Source organism: Periplaneta americana, chromosome 13 (genome assembly GCF_040183065.1).
Source record: "Periplaneta americana isolate PAMFEO1 chromosome 13, P.americana_PAMFEO1_priV1, whole genome shotgun sequence".
Classification (NCBI taxonomy): Eukaryota; Metazoa; Arthropoda; class Insecta; order Blattodea; family Blattidae; genus Periplaneta; species Periplaneta americana.
Genome location: NC_091129.1, coordinates 161,129,308 through 161,144,581, shown reverse-complemented (window position 1 = coordinate 161,144,581; position 15,274 = coordinate 161,129,308). Strand labels below are relative to the sequence as shown.

At 36.4% G+C, this 15,274-nt stretch overlaps 1 protein-coding gene and 1 long non-coding RNA gene across 3 annotated transcripts in view; both read right to left on the bottom strand.

Annotated features, from left to right (window-relative positions):
* mio (GATOR complex protein mio) overlaps nt 1-15,274 on the bottom strand; it is a 114,431-nt gene that overhangs the window by 15,611 nt on the left and 83,546 nt on the right. The window lies entirely within an intron of this gene.
* LOC138712589 (uncharacterized) lies at nt 1,234-14,278 on the bottom strand. 2 transcript variants are annotated; one of them, XR_011335751.1, is made up of 4 exons: nt 12,893-14,278; nt 9,056-9,266; nt 3,765-3,895; nt 1,234-2,163 (listed from the first exon to the last, which is right to left on the bottom strand). It is a non-coding gene; the product is annotated as an uncharacterized lncRNA (long non-coding RNA). The 2 variants fall into 2 exon arrangements; XR_011335750.1 differs by lacking the exon at nt 12,893-14,278 and adding an exon at nt 11,325-11,684.

The following is a 15,274-nucleotide window of genomic DNA, read 5'->3' as shown; positions in this document are numbered from 1 at the left end:
AAAATCTTTGAAGGGACTCGTCTGCCTAGTCTACAGGGTAATAAAATTTATGACCGACAGGCCAATACACCCTCGTACACTCTAAAATTTTGCAAATAAAACTTGTTTTTATCTTAGTGACCTACATATATCGTATATTCCTTGAAATTATACGCTGTTTCAAAACATAGTTACAAAATATAGTGTGTCCAAAATATTGTTTCCGTTTTGAACAGTAGAAGACAGTTTCCGTTTCCGCGTTGGACAGTTTCCATTTTATTCAGGAAAAATTACACATAATACATACAAATTTCGCCGGGACCAATAAACTGTTCCCAAATAGACAGGATTCCGGATTATTCAGGTTCCGATTTGAACAGGTTTCACTGTATATACACTAGTGGCTTGTGCAGCAAATGCTGCAAACTAAGTTCATTAGACATTCAAATAAAAATTTTTCAGATTTATTTTCAATGAAAAATACCAGACATTTTGAAAGTTATTTGCTTCCATAATAATGAAACATATTCCCTCTGAATGGTTTTTTATGCCTAATATTTTTTTCTTGAACCTATCCACCTTCAGTTTTTGAGTTTCAACGCGAAAACACTAGTAACAATGTCAGAATGATCAGTGGGTTTTTCATGTGGGAGTAAAGCATTAATATGTATAATTAATGAAAAATAGTCACATCATGGCATTAACTATAATAATATTTCATTTCTAATGGTAATAATGTCATCAAACCACCTCAAGTTTTGTAGATTTTAATATCCAATACACAGCTGTACTCAGAAAATTACACACCGCAGAATCAGACCTGTAAATTATTTTAGTAAGTCTTGAAGATTTAGTAACCAATTGAATTTGGGCTCTAAATATCAGCAACCCTGCAGGTCATGGCCTTCGTGTAATAGCCTATTGTTTATTGTAGTGTGTGTTTTGTTTTATTGTAAACTATGCTAAAATGCAATTAGTTCTCAAAACTGACGACAGATGGATTTTGGAAAATAGGAAAATGACGTAGGATAATTGACATTTCACTGAAAACTACTATTTTTCTGAAAAACTTTCGGTTCCAAGCTTCAAAATGAGGGGTCATTTATTAAAATTCGTTCAGCCATTTTTCCGTAATTTCCATTACCAGTTCAAATTATATATATAGATTTTTTTTTTTTTTTTGTATTTAACGGTACATAAATTTACACTGTAAGAGTAGTTTTCACTGACATAAAATAATGCAGAAAAACATGATTTAGTTAATTTAAATTTATTATAAAATCAATTCAGGAACTATTAAGTACCTTACACAATTCATGAACAGCACATCAGTAGTTGAACAACTAGTATGTCTGTTTTGTATGTTACAGACCCAAATTAAAATGTAAGTGAATCACAGTAGAAATTTGTGATGTACAAAGACAACAGGTTTCTTCAGGGTACACTTCTTTGTCATCTTTTGCACTATTTCCTCCATTCACAATCGTCTATAAAATAACTCCACCACAGTAAATAAATAAATAAATATCAGGTAAGAGAGAACATATCTGTTGGATATCCAGTCCTGTGTAATGAATCTAACAGATGTGTTTCCACTAACCCTGCCTTTCCACATGATCGAGCTGATACGTAGTTTCGAAGTGATGAATGTACGGTATCTGATTGTATGACGTGCTGCACATATCAGTACAAATCGAAAAAGAATATCGCACCACACTGAACATCGTGAAAGTTTAAAATTATATAAATTAGTGATATTACTTAATATCTACGTACATTGAATAGAATACATTTCTGACCTCATTTATTATCTTCTTGCAGTAACTCAGTCTTGTGTGTTCTTATTTGAATATCCTGCCTTAGTTATGAGGGTCTAAGTTTTCCTCCTTCAGGTTCATTTTTCCACGTTTTTCTTCTAAGAGATTCTTCAACTCTGATAGAACTTATCCAACCAACACAGTCTTAATTTTCGAAGGTTGTAATCCGCGACTTTTCATAAAAGATTTAACTCCTTCTTCATCTTCTTTATTTGAAAATGTAAAAATTGTTGAACATAACCATAGGCTACTGCTTCTTAGAACCAATCATGTACTTTGCACTGAATCGTAAACCATAAAGATAATAAGACTTATTATCCCAATTATAATTATAAATGGCATCCAAGTTTTCACCATGCTTTTCTTACTGAAATAAAAAAAAACGTAAGTTGTTAATATTAATTCGAATTATGAAATTACTTACCTTATGTATGGAAGTATATAAACACTGTCTTTGATTTACATTTGTAGGAAATATGCCAATTGAATATAATATGGATTACATTCAGAGTCTGAGAATTGAATGGCAATGCGCCAGTTTTCAAGGAAATTCAGTACAATATTACCGGTACCTTATACTACGTGATATGTTAGATTACATTTGGAGTGAGGAATAAGTCTATGTATGTGCAGCCTGTTATCTTTTTGTACGCAATTGGACAATTCATTTCTATGCCTTCTGCAAGTTTTCATGAAGCCTTTTTAGAACCTTCGCAAAAATGCAGTCACAAAAGCCTGCAGACATATCTATAAACGTAAAACAGGCAACTTGGACAAGAAAATGACAGAGACAATTTTGTCTGAAACCTTCTTTATTCAAGGACAGAGTTCTTTTGCATGTGTTTACTTCATATCTCAAGGAAATCAAGTTAAAGAACTGTATGTTCCACGACAAAAGTAAAAGAGTACAATAAATAATGATTTATTGACTTGATAAAATTGTGATGAACTATAGAGTAGATCAGGAGGTAAATGAAATCCAAATTGCCCTCTATGCAACAAAGAAGAAGAAATGATTGAAGATCATCTCATAACCTGTGAAGTTCTACCTGATGGATCCACCACAGAGAAATATTGGAGAGCAAGAACGCTAATGGCTTCGTTGCCAAAGCCCGGCATTAGATAATAACAACAACAATGAAGTAATGTACAGTATATTAAGAAAGTAATTTTATTATTGATGTAGTAATTCACAGCACAGCCATTATAGCTGTTGAAATAAACAGTAGGCCTATTGAAGTTTTTAAATGGCTGCCAGTACTTTTATTGTTAACACAATATTTTAATATATATTATTTAATGTACTGAAGTACATAAGATGTTTTCATGCAGATATTCTGCGTCATCGTACGATGGAAGGGTAGTGGAACAGAGAAAAATTCTCTCCAGCACCGGGATTTGAACCCGGGTTTTCAGCTCTACATGCTGATGCTTTATCCACTAAGCCACACCGGATTCCCATCCTGGTGTCGGATCGAATCGTCTCAGTTTAAGTTCCACCTCTTGGGTTCCCTCTAGTGGCCGCCCTCTGCACTACATCACAGGTATCTATGAACGTAGGACAATGTCCACATATGTGCGGAGGTGCACTCGTTATGAGCGACTGATTGGCCGGGATCCAACGGAATACGCGCCATCTTAAATCACGAAGTGATTTACGCACATCATATATATTATTTTAATGTACCAAAGTACATATGATATTTCCATGCAGATATTTTGCGTCATCGTACGATGAAAAAGTAGTGGAACGGAGAAAAATTCTCTCCGGCAACGGGATTTGAACCTGGGTTTTCAGCTCTACTTGCTGATGCTTTATCCACTAAGCCACACCGGATTCCCATAGTGCATATATACACACAGGTAATGTAAAGTTGATAATTCAATAGAAATAATTTAATAGTGTGAAGACATAATTCTTAAAGAAGTGCTACAAATACAGACTATAGATTCATCTACTCAACTTACCTAACATATTTACTCTTAAATATCGTAAGAGATACTAATTTCGCCATATTCCAGTTAGTGCATCCATCATACTTCATAACATTCAGAGCCATAGCAACATGAGAATAGCAGTTGTCGGAACATAGTCTATACTGAAACCGATAACATTTTAATATTAGTAACAATGTCTTGAGTTGCAGCATCAAGTAAGTGAATGGAAATTATATTGTTCTTTTGAATTCCCACCCCTCTGTGGTGGTTGCATTGATTTTAATTTTCGCTACTGATCTATTTGAACTTGCATTATCACGCATCAGTCTGAGGAATAAGGGAAGGGATTAAGATTAAACATTAAACGACATTTTGAATGCTTTGTGTTCATTAGCATATTTTAAATAATGTGATAAATATCCGCAGAGCTGAGAGGTCCTGGGTTCGATTCCCGGTGCCAGTACGAATTTTTCTCGTATTTAATAGTAATAATACAATTGACTCATTCATATTAGTCGTGTAATATTCAATGAGGTGGGCGAGACCTCATACAAATGAATATGTGATGTATCCGGAAGACAAGTTTCAGTAACAATTTTGAAAATAATTTCAATATTCTCCAGATTATAAACTGGAAAACAATTTGCAAAAATGGACTAACTACAAATTACATTCTAAATTCAGTAGAGTGAAGCTTGTATAGCTTATTACATATATAATGCTCTATAATATTAAATATAGCAATGGCCCAGGAAGCTTTTAATAGAAAAAGGAGCATCTTCTGTGGACCTCTGGAAAAAGAACTAAGGAAGAGACTAGTGAATTGCTTTGTATGGAGTGGAATGCATTCAACAATGCTTTATGAATATTTCTGTCTAGTATTAAGTATTGATATTAAACCTTTGTTTATTGTATATTGTAAAACTCTTCTGTATATACATAGGTTGGATAAAAAGTTATGGCAACACTGCTGTCACGTGACGATGGTATGTTCGAGAGCTGCCAGCTGTGTGGACATGATCAAGGACTGTTAGATGAGTTAGTGCAGCCAGCGGCGATAGTACTCTGTCAATCTACTGCAGTGTGTAGAACATTGACTTTCATAGGGATAGTGCGAGCGCTCTAAGAGCATGTTTACAAAACTAAAGCAACGTTCCTGGATCAAAACTGAAGTGACACGAGGTCGTAGTGCACAAGAATGTTTTTAGGGACTGTGTGAAGCATGTGCCGATGCAGCGTTGCCATATCGCACAGTGGCACGATGGGTTGAAGCATTCCGGGAAGGCAGGGATGTCGTTCAGGACAACCTCCGTACAGGACGACCCCGCGTGGAGGACAACACAGTTCAACTCCTTGCTTCCCTGTTGGATGCTGATTGCCGATGGACTGCGCGTGAGTTAGCAGCGGAAATCGGAGTATGCCACAAAACTGTGCTCCACATTCTGCAAGACATTCTGGGTTATCGCAAAATTACAGGGCGTTGGATACCCCATGAAATTTCCGAGGTTTAACAATGGCACCGCTATGCAGTCGTACAGGCCTTGTTGGACCGGTACCAAAGGAAAGATGACTTTCTTGGACGAATCGTCGCTATGGACGAAACCTGGGCTCGCTCATACTTGAAATGTCAATCAAATGAATAGAAGCATCCAGGTTCTTCTCGTCCGAAGAAAGTGCGCCCTACACAAAGTGCTGTGAAGGTGATGTTCATTGTGGCGTATGACACTGATGGGGTAATACTGCACCACGCTGTACCTCCAAGACAGTCGGCAAACGCGGACTACTACTGCAGGTTCCTGCAGCACCACCTTCGTCCAGTGCTCAGGAGAAAACGACGACACTTTGTGGTACAGAACCCCATCATTCTTCATGACAATGCAAGGAGTCACAATGCTGCTGCTGTCAAGAACCTTTTGCATCGCTGGCAATGGGAGATTCTGGAACATCCACTGTACTCACCCGATATGAGTCCATGCGATTAGGATCTCTTCGCCAAAGTGAAAGAATTACTGAGAGGGATGAACTTATCAGTGCTATAGGGCAGTCAATACAGAACATCAACAAAGATGGACACGCTGATGGTGTACGAAGCCTTCCAAACATTTGGTAAAAGGTAATAGATAAGGGGGGCAACTATATAGAAGGTACGTAAATGTTGTATCCCTGTGAATAAAGCCACGGCTGCGGAGCTGCAGCACCCCCAGACATTTGTGGCTCTTGTCTCTTTTATGTTGTGAAATACATTTATTATACAGTCTGAATTTAGCGGCTCGAATTTTTTTTAAATTTAGCTTTCATTGACATGCACGCAATCGTTAGTGAAGTTGCTTCCTCCCCTGGTGCTGCCAGAGCGAAACCAGAAACAAGGTCTATGGGTGAAGCTACTTCCTCCCCTGGAGCTGCCAGTCTCGTCTCGGATGCTTTGCGCGTTAGTTTTACCCCTCCCCCTGCTGCCCCTCGCCAAGAATCCAGAGTTTCCTGGTGCTGCAAAATTTACAGCAGCTTGTCAGTAGCGCGCAGTTTTAAATGCATTTTCTTTAATGTTGTGAGTGTAACAAGTGTAACAATGCTTAATTCTGTACAATATTTACAGTGTGTTAAGTTCAGTACCTTAACAATTCAGGAGAAATGTGAAATTAAGTGCCCATCAGTTGAATCTCATAATGGAAAGAGCCGCTAAACAAAATACAAAGGCTCGTATATTTTTTGCTGATTTATGCAGTATCCCTGCTTTCTTCTCTCCATGTCCACACAGTCTGTATTAGATTAATGTGTTGCAAAGACAATTCCATCAGCTGGGGCAATAAGATGGATTTAAAATAAGAACAGTAAATGTTGTTCGTGAGAAGAAGGAGCCATTGCTAGAATGTTTTCAAACCATAATGGAATCTGAAACATCTGACATCACAATAAATCAGGCAAGCGCCCTGGTGCGTGCTCTTGAAGATCCTGAATTCAATTTCTGTCTCAGTTTTTTTTTCCCATTTACTGATGTATCATGTATATATATTATACAACCAACTACAACATCGCCAGTTAGATATTTCTAAGGTTGAGATCTGCATATAAAACAAATTAAATTATGGTTTATTTAACGACACTCGCAACTGCAGGGGTTATATTAGCGTTGCCAGTGTACCGGAATTTTGTATCGCAGGATTCTTTTAAATGCCAATAAATCTACCGACATGAGCCTGTCTCATTTAAACACACTTAAATGCCATCGACCTGGGCCGGGATCGAACCCGCAACCGACTATGCTACCGAGGCTGACTCTGCATATCAAGCTTTGTTAATGCCGTACAGAGAATACGTAACAGTGCACTGTTGAGCAGCGAGATCTGTGAAAATGAAAACCCCAAAAAGCTATGTTTTCCATTGTAAAGACTATATTAAACGACATATCGGATTTTAATAAGAAGATGTTTCAAAAGTTTGTAACCTACAAGACAAGGCGCATGGAACTAATCTTTAAATAAGGTAAGTTGCATGGTTTATTTTTGTATGCTGCCCCCCTGAATTCAATAGCCACGAGCCGCCACTGACTATAATTAAGACTTTAATAGTAGGCCTACTATTAGGATTTTTTTTACTTTTGATTTTTTTTTTCCATATTCTAGTTGTGAAGCGATGTACAAATACCATGGCATGTAAATAAATAAATAAATAAATAAATAAATATAATACAATACAATACAATATAATACATGAAAGGGAAAAGAACTAAAAAATATTTCTTCAATGAAGAAGTATTATGACAAGACATTTAGAGACTGTGAAGGAAGGGGAAGGGACAAAGGTGCCTATCAGGAGTGGGTTTAGGATTTTTTCACCCAAGGAAAAGAACTCAGCTGGCATCCCCCCCCCCCCCCGACTTTTCACAATTGCCGACACAAACACAGATCGCTGTAAGTTGCTTTACTCTTGATGCCCCTCTTTGCACTGTATCCAAACAATAACCTGTCTCCCCATTATTTTCGTCTGTGGTATAGGTGTATTACTAATATCTTTGGTCAGTCATTTTAAGTTATCTTCATAATTCTCTTCAGAGAAAGCCCCTGCCAGGGGCGGATACAAGGGGGGGGGGATTAAGGGGATATATCCCCTCCCGAAATTTTGAGAAAAATACGAAACAAGAAACAAAAATAATATTAATTTTAATTCGTGAATGTACATAGGAATTAGAAAGTTTTCCACGTAAATTCTCTTTGCTAAAGTGTTAAATTCCAAGAACTGCAGGACGACAAACACAGCGTTCTTACTTCAAGACAGAGAGTCATGAAGAGTATTTTAGGCTTTTAATTTTCCTTCTCTTCTTAGACTATTTCATTAGTCAGCTCAAGGACAGGTTTTTAAATCATAAGGGAATCCTAAGTCCATACTAACTTTTCTGCCTAAAAACATAGTGCGAGCATCAGATGAAGATTTAGAAACTGCTGTTGAGGCTATAGTAAATCAGTGGCCCAATGATGTTCATGCATCACCAGAATCTTTCTTCAATGAATTGAAGATGTGGAGAAAAAATTTCCTTGATCAAAAAAATCTTCACCTAATACCTACTGATTTTATATCATCTTTGAACAGGTGCAATGAAATTATTTTTCTCTGCACTCGCAAGGTGCTGAAACTTTTCTGCATATTGCCTGTAACTACAGCAACACCAGAACGGTCGTTCTCAACTTTGCGGTATTTGAAGACTTACTTGAGGAGCACGATGGGAGCAGACAGATTAAATGGACTGGCCTTGATGTATATACATAAAAATGTAGAAGTAAAAGCTCATGAAGTACTGGATGAAATGTCTAAGAAGCCTCGTCGCCTTCTTCTGTAAATGTCATTCTGTCGTTTTTGTATTGCAGTCATTGTAAATGTTAAAATTAAAAAATTATGGTTTATTTAACAACGCTCGCAATTGCCGAGGTTATATCAGCGTCGCCGGTGTGCTGGAATTTTTTCGCTCAGGACTTCTTTTACATGCCAGTAAATCGACTGATATGAGGCCTGTCGCATTTAAACACACTTAAATGCCATCGAGCTGGGTTGGGGTAGAACCCGCAACTTCGAGCACAGAAGGCTATACCGACTACGCTACTCAGGCCAACTTGTAAATGTTTGTGACTCGGAAACAAATTGTGAGTATATAAACTTATTTCTCATTACTCCATTTTTACTATCTTCTCAAATCCCTCCCCCAAAAAAAATCCTGCGTCCGCCCCTGACCCCTGCCACTGGATAATGATTAGAAACGCAATTAAATTAGCAAGACATTGCACAATGAAGAGCACTGCATATAGTTGCGATGGCAACTCGTAATAGCATACCTTTCTTGACGAATATTCTGTGCCAGCTTCCATTATGGCATTATCCCAGCCATTCTGCCACCCACAGGCAAGGTGATACCGTAACTGACAATATTTTGTAGGAACTCCGAACATCATATTATTTTCACATACTTTGTATGAACATGTGAAGTCATGCACCATTCCTCTTGATGTGGCAATGCCAACGTGGCCAAATAATGGAAGTATCCACCTGAAAAGTTTTAAAATATAATATAGCTAACTGGCTATGATAACATAATTCACTCACTAGATATGTAAGAGACGAATTAGATGGATTGCTCTTTAAGCCACTCTGCTCTCACAATTATGTAGTACCTACAGAGAACATTAGTTTAAGAACTCAGTGATTCTTTATCATTACAAAATTAATAGCACGACCTGGTAGCTCAATTAGCAGAACAGCTAGAAACGGGATTTTTCTTGTTGCCTAAACTTCCAGAACGGCCCTGAGGTTCCTATCAAATTGATAGTACGAGATCTTTCCCAGGAGTAAAAGGTGGTTCTCATGCGCCTTTGTGGCATGTGAAGAGGTTACCTTCACCTACTACAATTTATTAATCACTAAAATGTTTCCATTATCAGCAGTCATAGAGCAGTAGCTTTATTATGTTTATAATAATGGAGTGGGCGAGTTCAAAGTATCATCTTTACCAAATTATTTTCAGAACCGTAAATACGAGTCAGAGGCAGTATAAAAAATTGTTGAATTTAGAATTTTTCTTTTGGGGTCAAAGTCACAGTGAGGAACTGACTATGAATTATGAAATAAAATAAATCTGTTAAAAATAAAGTGAAACTTCAAAAGAATAATACTTTCACCAACAGTTTTGTTTAAAAGTCAATTATTGAATTAATTTTATTAACAAAACACACTAGGGAAATAAATTGGGATGGAAATATCAGTAATTTATAGTTTTAAATAATAGCAACAATACTAATTCTTATTGTTCTTATTATCTTCATGAGAATAATTTTCATGTTGAATCTTTCGTACATTACTTTTAACAAAAACTTGAATATAAATAATTGATTAAATGGCGATCTTACTCAACACAAACATGCTGCATTCAGGACAATGGTACACAGATTACTCAACATACCCATGAGCCAACAACACTACAATGAAGAAGTGAACACAATCAAATACATAGCACAAGAAAATGGTTACAACCCAAACATAATAGATAACATCATAAGGAAGACAAAACAAAAACTCAACAAAAAAAACACACACAAAACACAAGAAATACATCACACTAACACACGAAAACAAAAACACAAACAAGATCGCATTCTCATTCAGAAAACAGAAATACAACATAGCATACAGAACAGAAAACACACTACTGGTACAAAGAAATTTCAACACACAAACAACACAAACAAATAAATACAACCACACAGGCGTATACAAACTCACATGCAATAGTTGTGACAGTGTCTACATTTGACACACAGGCAGATCATTCCAAACTCGATACAAAGAATACATTAAAGCAATAACCAGAGGACACAATACATCTACATATGTCGAACACATAACTAATGCTAACCACACATACAATAACATAAATACAGACATGGAAATACTACACATACAACCCAAAAACCAAAAACTTAACACACTAGAACAATATGAAATATACAGACACACTAAAACACACCCTGATCAAATTCTCAACACACAGATCAATTTCAGAACACACACACTATTTGACACAACTCTTCATCACACGAACGCACCCACACAACAGGCAGCGAAGTTGAGATAGCGCCGTGATCTAGTAGGCTTTGAGGATGGTGTCGAATAGCACCGAAACAGCTGTAAGCCACACATGCTTACATAATTAACACGAGTAAGATCGCTATTTAATCAATTATTAATAATTTTCAGTGGTCTCGCAGTTATCATGCAGGCCATTGGATTCCAGGTTCGGAACTAAGGGCAATGAATTTTAAAGGGGGATGAAATCCTTAGCATTAATTCGAAAATAAAACTCTGAGTTCCATGTTGTAGAACCTTGTCTCTGAATCAACATTAAGTATATAAAATACTACTACTACTACTATTATTATTATTATTATTATTATTATTATTATTATTATGGTGACTGGATAAAGGAATATTAAAAGTACTGGTACTGTAATCAAAGCAATTGATTAAGCGTCGTAAAATAACCAACTTAAAATAATGAATTAAAAGTAAATAATCGTAAGAACATTGAATATAAATAATTATGTTACACACGTCACAATAGGTATTGGAGTCCATACAATGCAAAATGAATAACATTCGTTACAGTGATCTACAGTTAAATTCGAATCCATCACTTTCAGTTTACAAACACAGACTGCAGCTTATCACGCCAGGATGAAAGATTATATCTACTCTGAAGGAAATGAGGAAGAAGCATAACCACAATGACGTCAATTCTGAATATGTCACACAAAAAAAAAAACTTATTTTAATTCCGTACACAACCTTATATCTTAGAGTGCGGACTAATGTTTGAATTGAAAGGGGGAAGCCCCGAAATTTATCCCCTTCTGGACTTCCCCCTCCTCTCCGTTTGCTGCAATCCTGTGCTCATTCCCAACTAAATGAAGAAAATTCCCTCTTAAATATTGTGTGTTGCTATTGTTGTTTTAATTATACAATACGTACTAGAAAAGCTAGAATGAGTTATCATGGAATCACAAAATCATAACATTGTCTCTAATGCCTCAATAATTAGACCGAAGCAGGTGTAAGGCACAGCTCAGATTTTGACCCAGGACTGTATAATAACTTTATTACATCAAACACGGATTTGAAATTACTAAATAACAAAACATTTCAAAAGAAAATACTATAACTGATTAAAACTTATAATAATTAATCTATATTATAATTTCGTTAAACATACATAGATAACATACATTTCTATTTTTGTTTAATTATTATTTATTTTTCTGTTCTAGTGTTTTCAAATTATAACATATAAAAACGTCAGTTGGGAAATGTTTTGTCTTTCACTTATTGCCCATGTGCCATACTCATAAATAATAATAGTAGTAATAACTGGTAAATACGCAATCTAACTTTTTTTTCTGAAACATATTTACCAAAACGTTTAAAAACAAAAAGTAATTTTTCTAGCACAACAGAATATTTATTTCGGAATATGTATTATATGACTTTCTTGTGTTAAATTCTATTGTACGTTAAAAGTTGTGTAATCAAGATGTATGTAGAATATTTATGTTAAGAAAAACTTCTAACTTTAAGCACTCAAATTATTTTAACTTTCTGATCTCCGATATCTGTGCCAGATTGATAAACATTTTTGTCACATAATCAGTAGCAATCATAAATATTCAGGGTGATATAAATTGGATTATGAGAATGAACAAATAATAATAATAATAATAATAATAATAATAATAATAATAATAATAATCCATGGCGCTACAGCCTGTGAAGGGCCTAGACTGACCACCCGGCTGCTCGCCTCACGCCCACATGCCGAAGCAGAGGTGGACGATCATCCAACCAGAATGGAGGTATCGTGTGGTTAGCACGATGATCCCCCCAGGTGTTATAGCTGGTATTCGCAACCGGATTTCACTACCTATTGTAGCTTCCCAAGTGCATCACGATGCTGGGTGGGCACTGGTCCCATACACTGGCCGCAATTTCATGAGAAAATTTCTTCCCCTATGAGGACTCGAACCAGCGCGCATTCCGTAACGTGAGTCCTAGGCGGGATGCCTTAGACCATGACGCCACGGCGTGGGACAGAATGAACAAATACAGTATATAAAGATATTGCTTACATTTGCATATGTTCTGTTTGAAGTACCCATGAACAATTCCACTGATGACAAATGCATTTAAATTTCTTCTCACTTGGGAAGTAGTTTCTTTCCGTAACACCAATGAAACACACATACTTGTGCAGCACTGCTGCTTGGTTCTCTCTTCACGTCCTCTTCCTACCTCTCATTACGTTCATCTGACACAAAGCACATTAATATTATGTCACAACAATATAATTTACTAAAAATAATCTTACTTTTAAAATAAATTAAGTTAATTACCTGATATTTTAATCAAGTTGAACTGCCAGAGGCTCGATGTTGGGTTTGCTATTGTCACCATCATCAATGTCTTCATCAGTAAGCAGTTCGTCACTGTACTCGTCATCAGTCTTGCAATTTATTATAGGTTCTGAAATTTCGTCACATTCTACTTCTTTCATAAAACACTTCTGTCTAAGTTTACGACATATTACGAATATATAAATTTTAAATTTAAACATCGGACCAATAACATTGGCAGACCACAAGGATCCTGAATTCTAGAAAACAGAAATTTCTAAGTGTTTGAAGAACAGTAAGTGTTGTATAAATTCTGAAAAAAAGTGATAACAAACTTCTAATTAAAACTGAACATTTGTTTTATACATATTCGTATGTAGAATTCCAAGTCTTTTTGTGTAAGAAAATTCAATTCTTTCTTGTTGCAAGACCTGAATGGTATCACCTTTTCTCCAGTATACAGTATGTGTTTGAAATTTTTTTACTGACTGAATGATGTCCATTGTTGTGGTTATGTGGACCAAGCAGTCTGAGGTTCTGTTCCCGGAATAGACAATGGAAGAAATTTATAGATTGACAAATCGAACTGAAACCCTGATCGAGTTACTACGTGAGCGCTGGCTGTCTTGGGGAGGAGCAAGTGAGAAAGCACGGTGGGAAGGGAGAGAGCACTATGCACTATGTACTTGCAGGTCCACTCACAGTTTGTCAAACCTGCTAACAAAAGCATTAAAAGGTTGACTAGTTGCCTGCAATGCTAGCATAATGGAACCTTCCTAGCCGACAGTCGAGGCAAAAATGAAGAATCCGTTATTGTGGTAATACTGGAGAGTGGTTCTTCTATTGGTCGCGATGTCCACACACACCCTCTCAGATATTTACGTGGTGATTGGTGACTGAATGACGAGGAGCGAGGGAGAGAGAAGAAAGAAAGAGAGAGATTCCAGAAGTTGGCGTGTTTTACGGGGGTTTCACTTGAAGTTGTCAGACTATATCTTCCATCCACGGGACTGAGTGTTTGTCCATTGTCTAAAGATGTCTCTGCTATGCTACCCACATGACCAGGTAGGCTTGCTCCCACTTGTGACATATCTAGTGTGTGATTTAGTGATTTTTCCTTTGTTACCTGCAGTGGAGTATAAGGTGGAGAAGGTGGAGGTTAAAAAAACAACAAAGAAAGAAAGAAAGAAGAAAGACTGAGTAATTATTACTATGACGATGATGGTTATTATTGTGCTCTAAATAATTTAGAACTCTGTTCAAAACCAGTCCTTAAATGTGGCAGCTGTCGCTTCCTTATGATAGGTGGAAGCTGATTTAGGCCAAAATATCCATTGTTCTCAGGCACGAAACCTGTTTTTGCACACCTGCATGACAAATTTAAGCCTGCCAGGTGCCTTTGGTTTCTCCGTTGTTATAGGTGTCATACCAGGTTGATTTTAATGTGTGGTTTTGATTCACCCAAGTCTCGTGTAATAGAATATTAGTCTTATGTCACCAGAAATTCACTTTTGATACCATGTAAATAGGAATTTAGACCTTGCCATCACAATATCTCTTGTCTTCATTACACTCTTGCATTCCTCATTCGTAATTCATGCAGAAAACCTAAATTTCAAAGTATTCTATAAGTGTACATATTAATGCCTTTCTCGTAGATTTCAAAACCAGTCCTCTATACAACGTCATTGTCAACAAAGTAGTTTAAATATGTACACCTCTTAGGTATTGTGAGATTTTTTCTACGTGACATAAATACCACAGCACTGAAAGTCGAATTTTTGTCAACATCGATGCATGATACAATAGTTTTGTGTATCCCATAAGTCCCTGCTGTTAGTAATAACACATACTTTTATCTCTCATCCCCTCCAGTACATATTTTTTTTTAAGTGTAAACAGTATAAACAATCTCTAATGACTGCCTTCAGATTACTTTCTTTTCGAATGACCTGTAGGATATCACTATTTCTAGTATTTCTGTATGGGATAAATTCTTCTTTAAATACATTAACCCGACTGACGTAATGAAGACGCTGCGATGTATGAAATCTAAAGCCCAAGGTGTAGACAATATAAATATCACTCTCCTGTATAAAATAATAGATGTGATTCTGC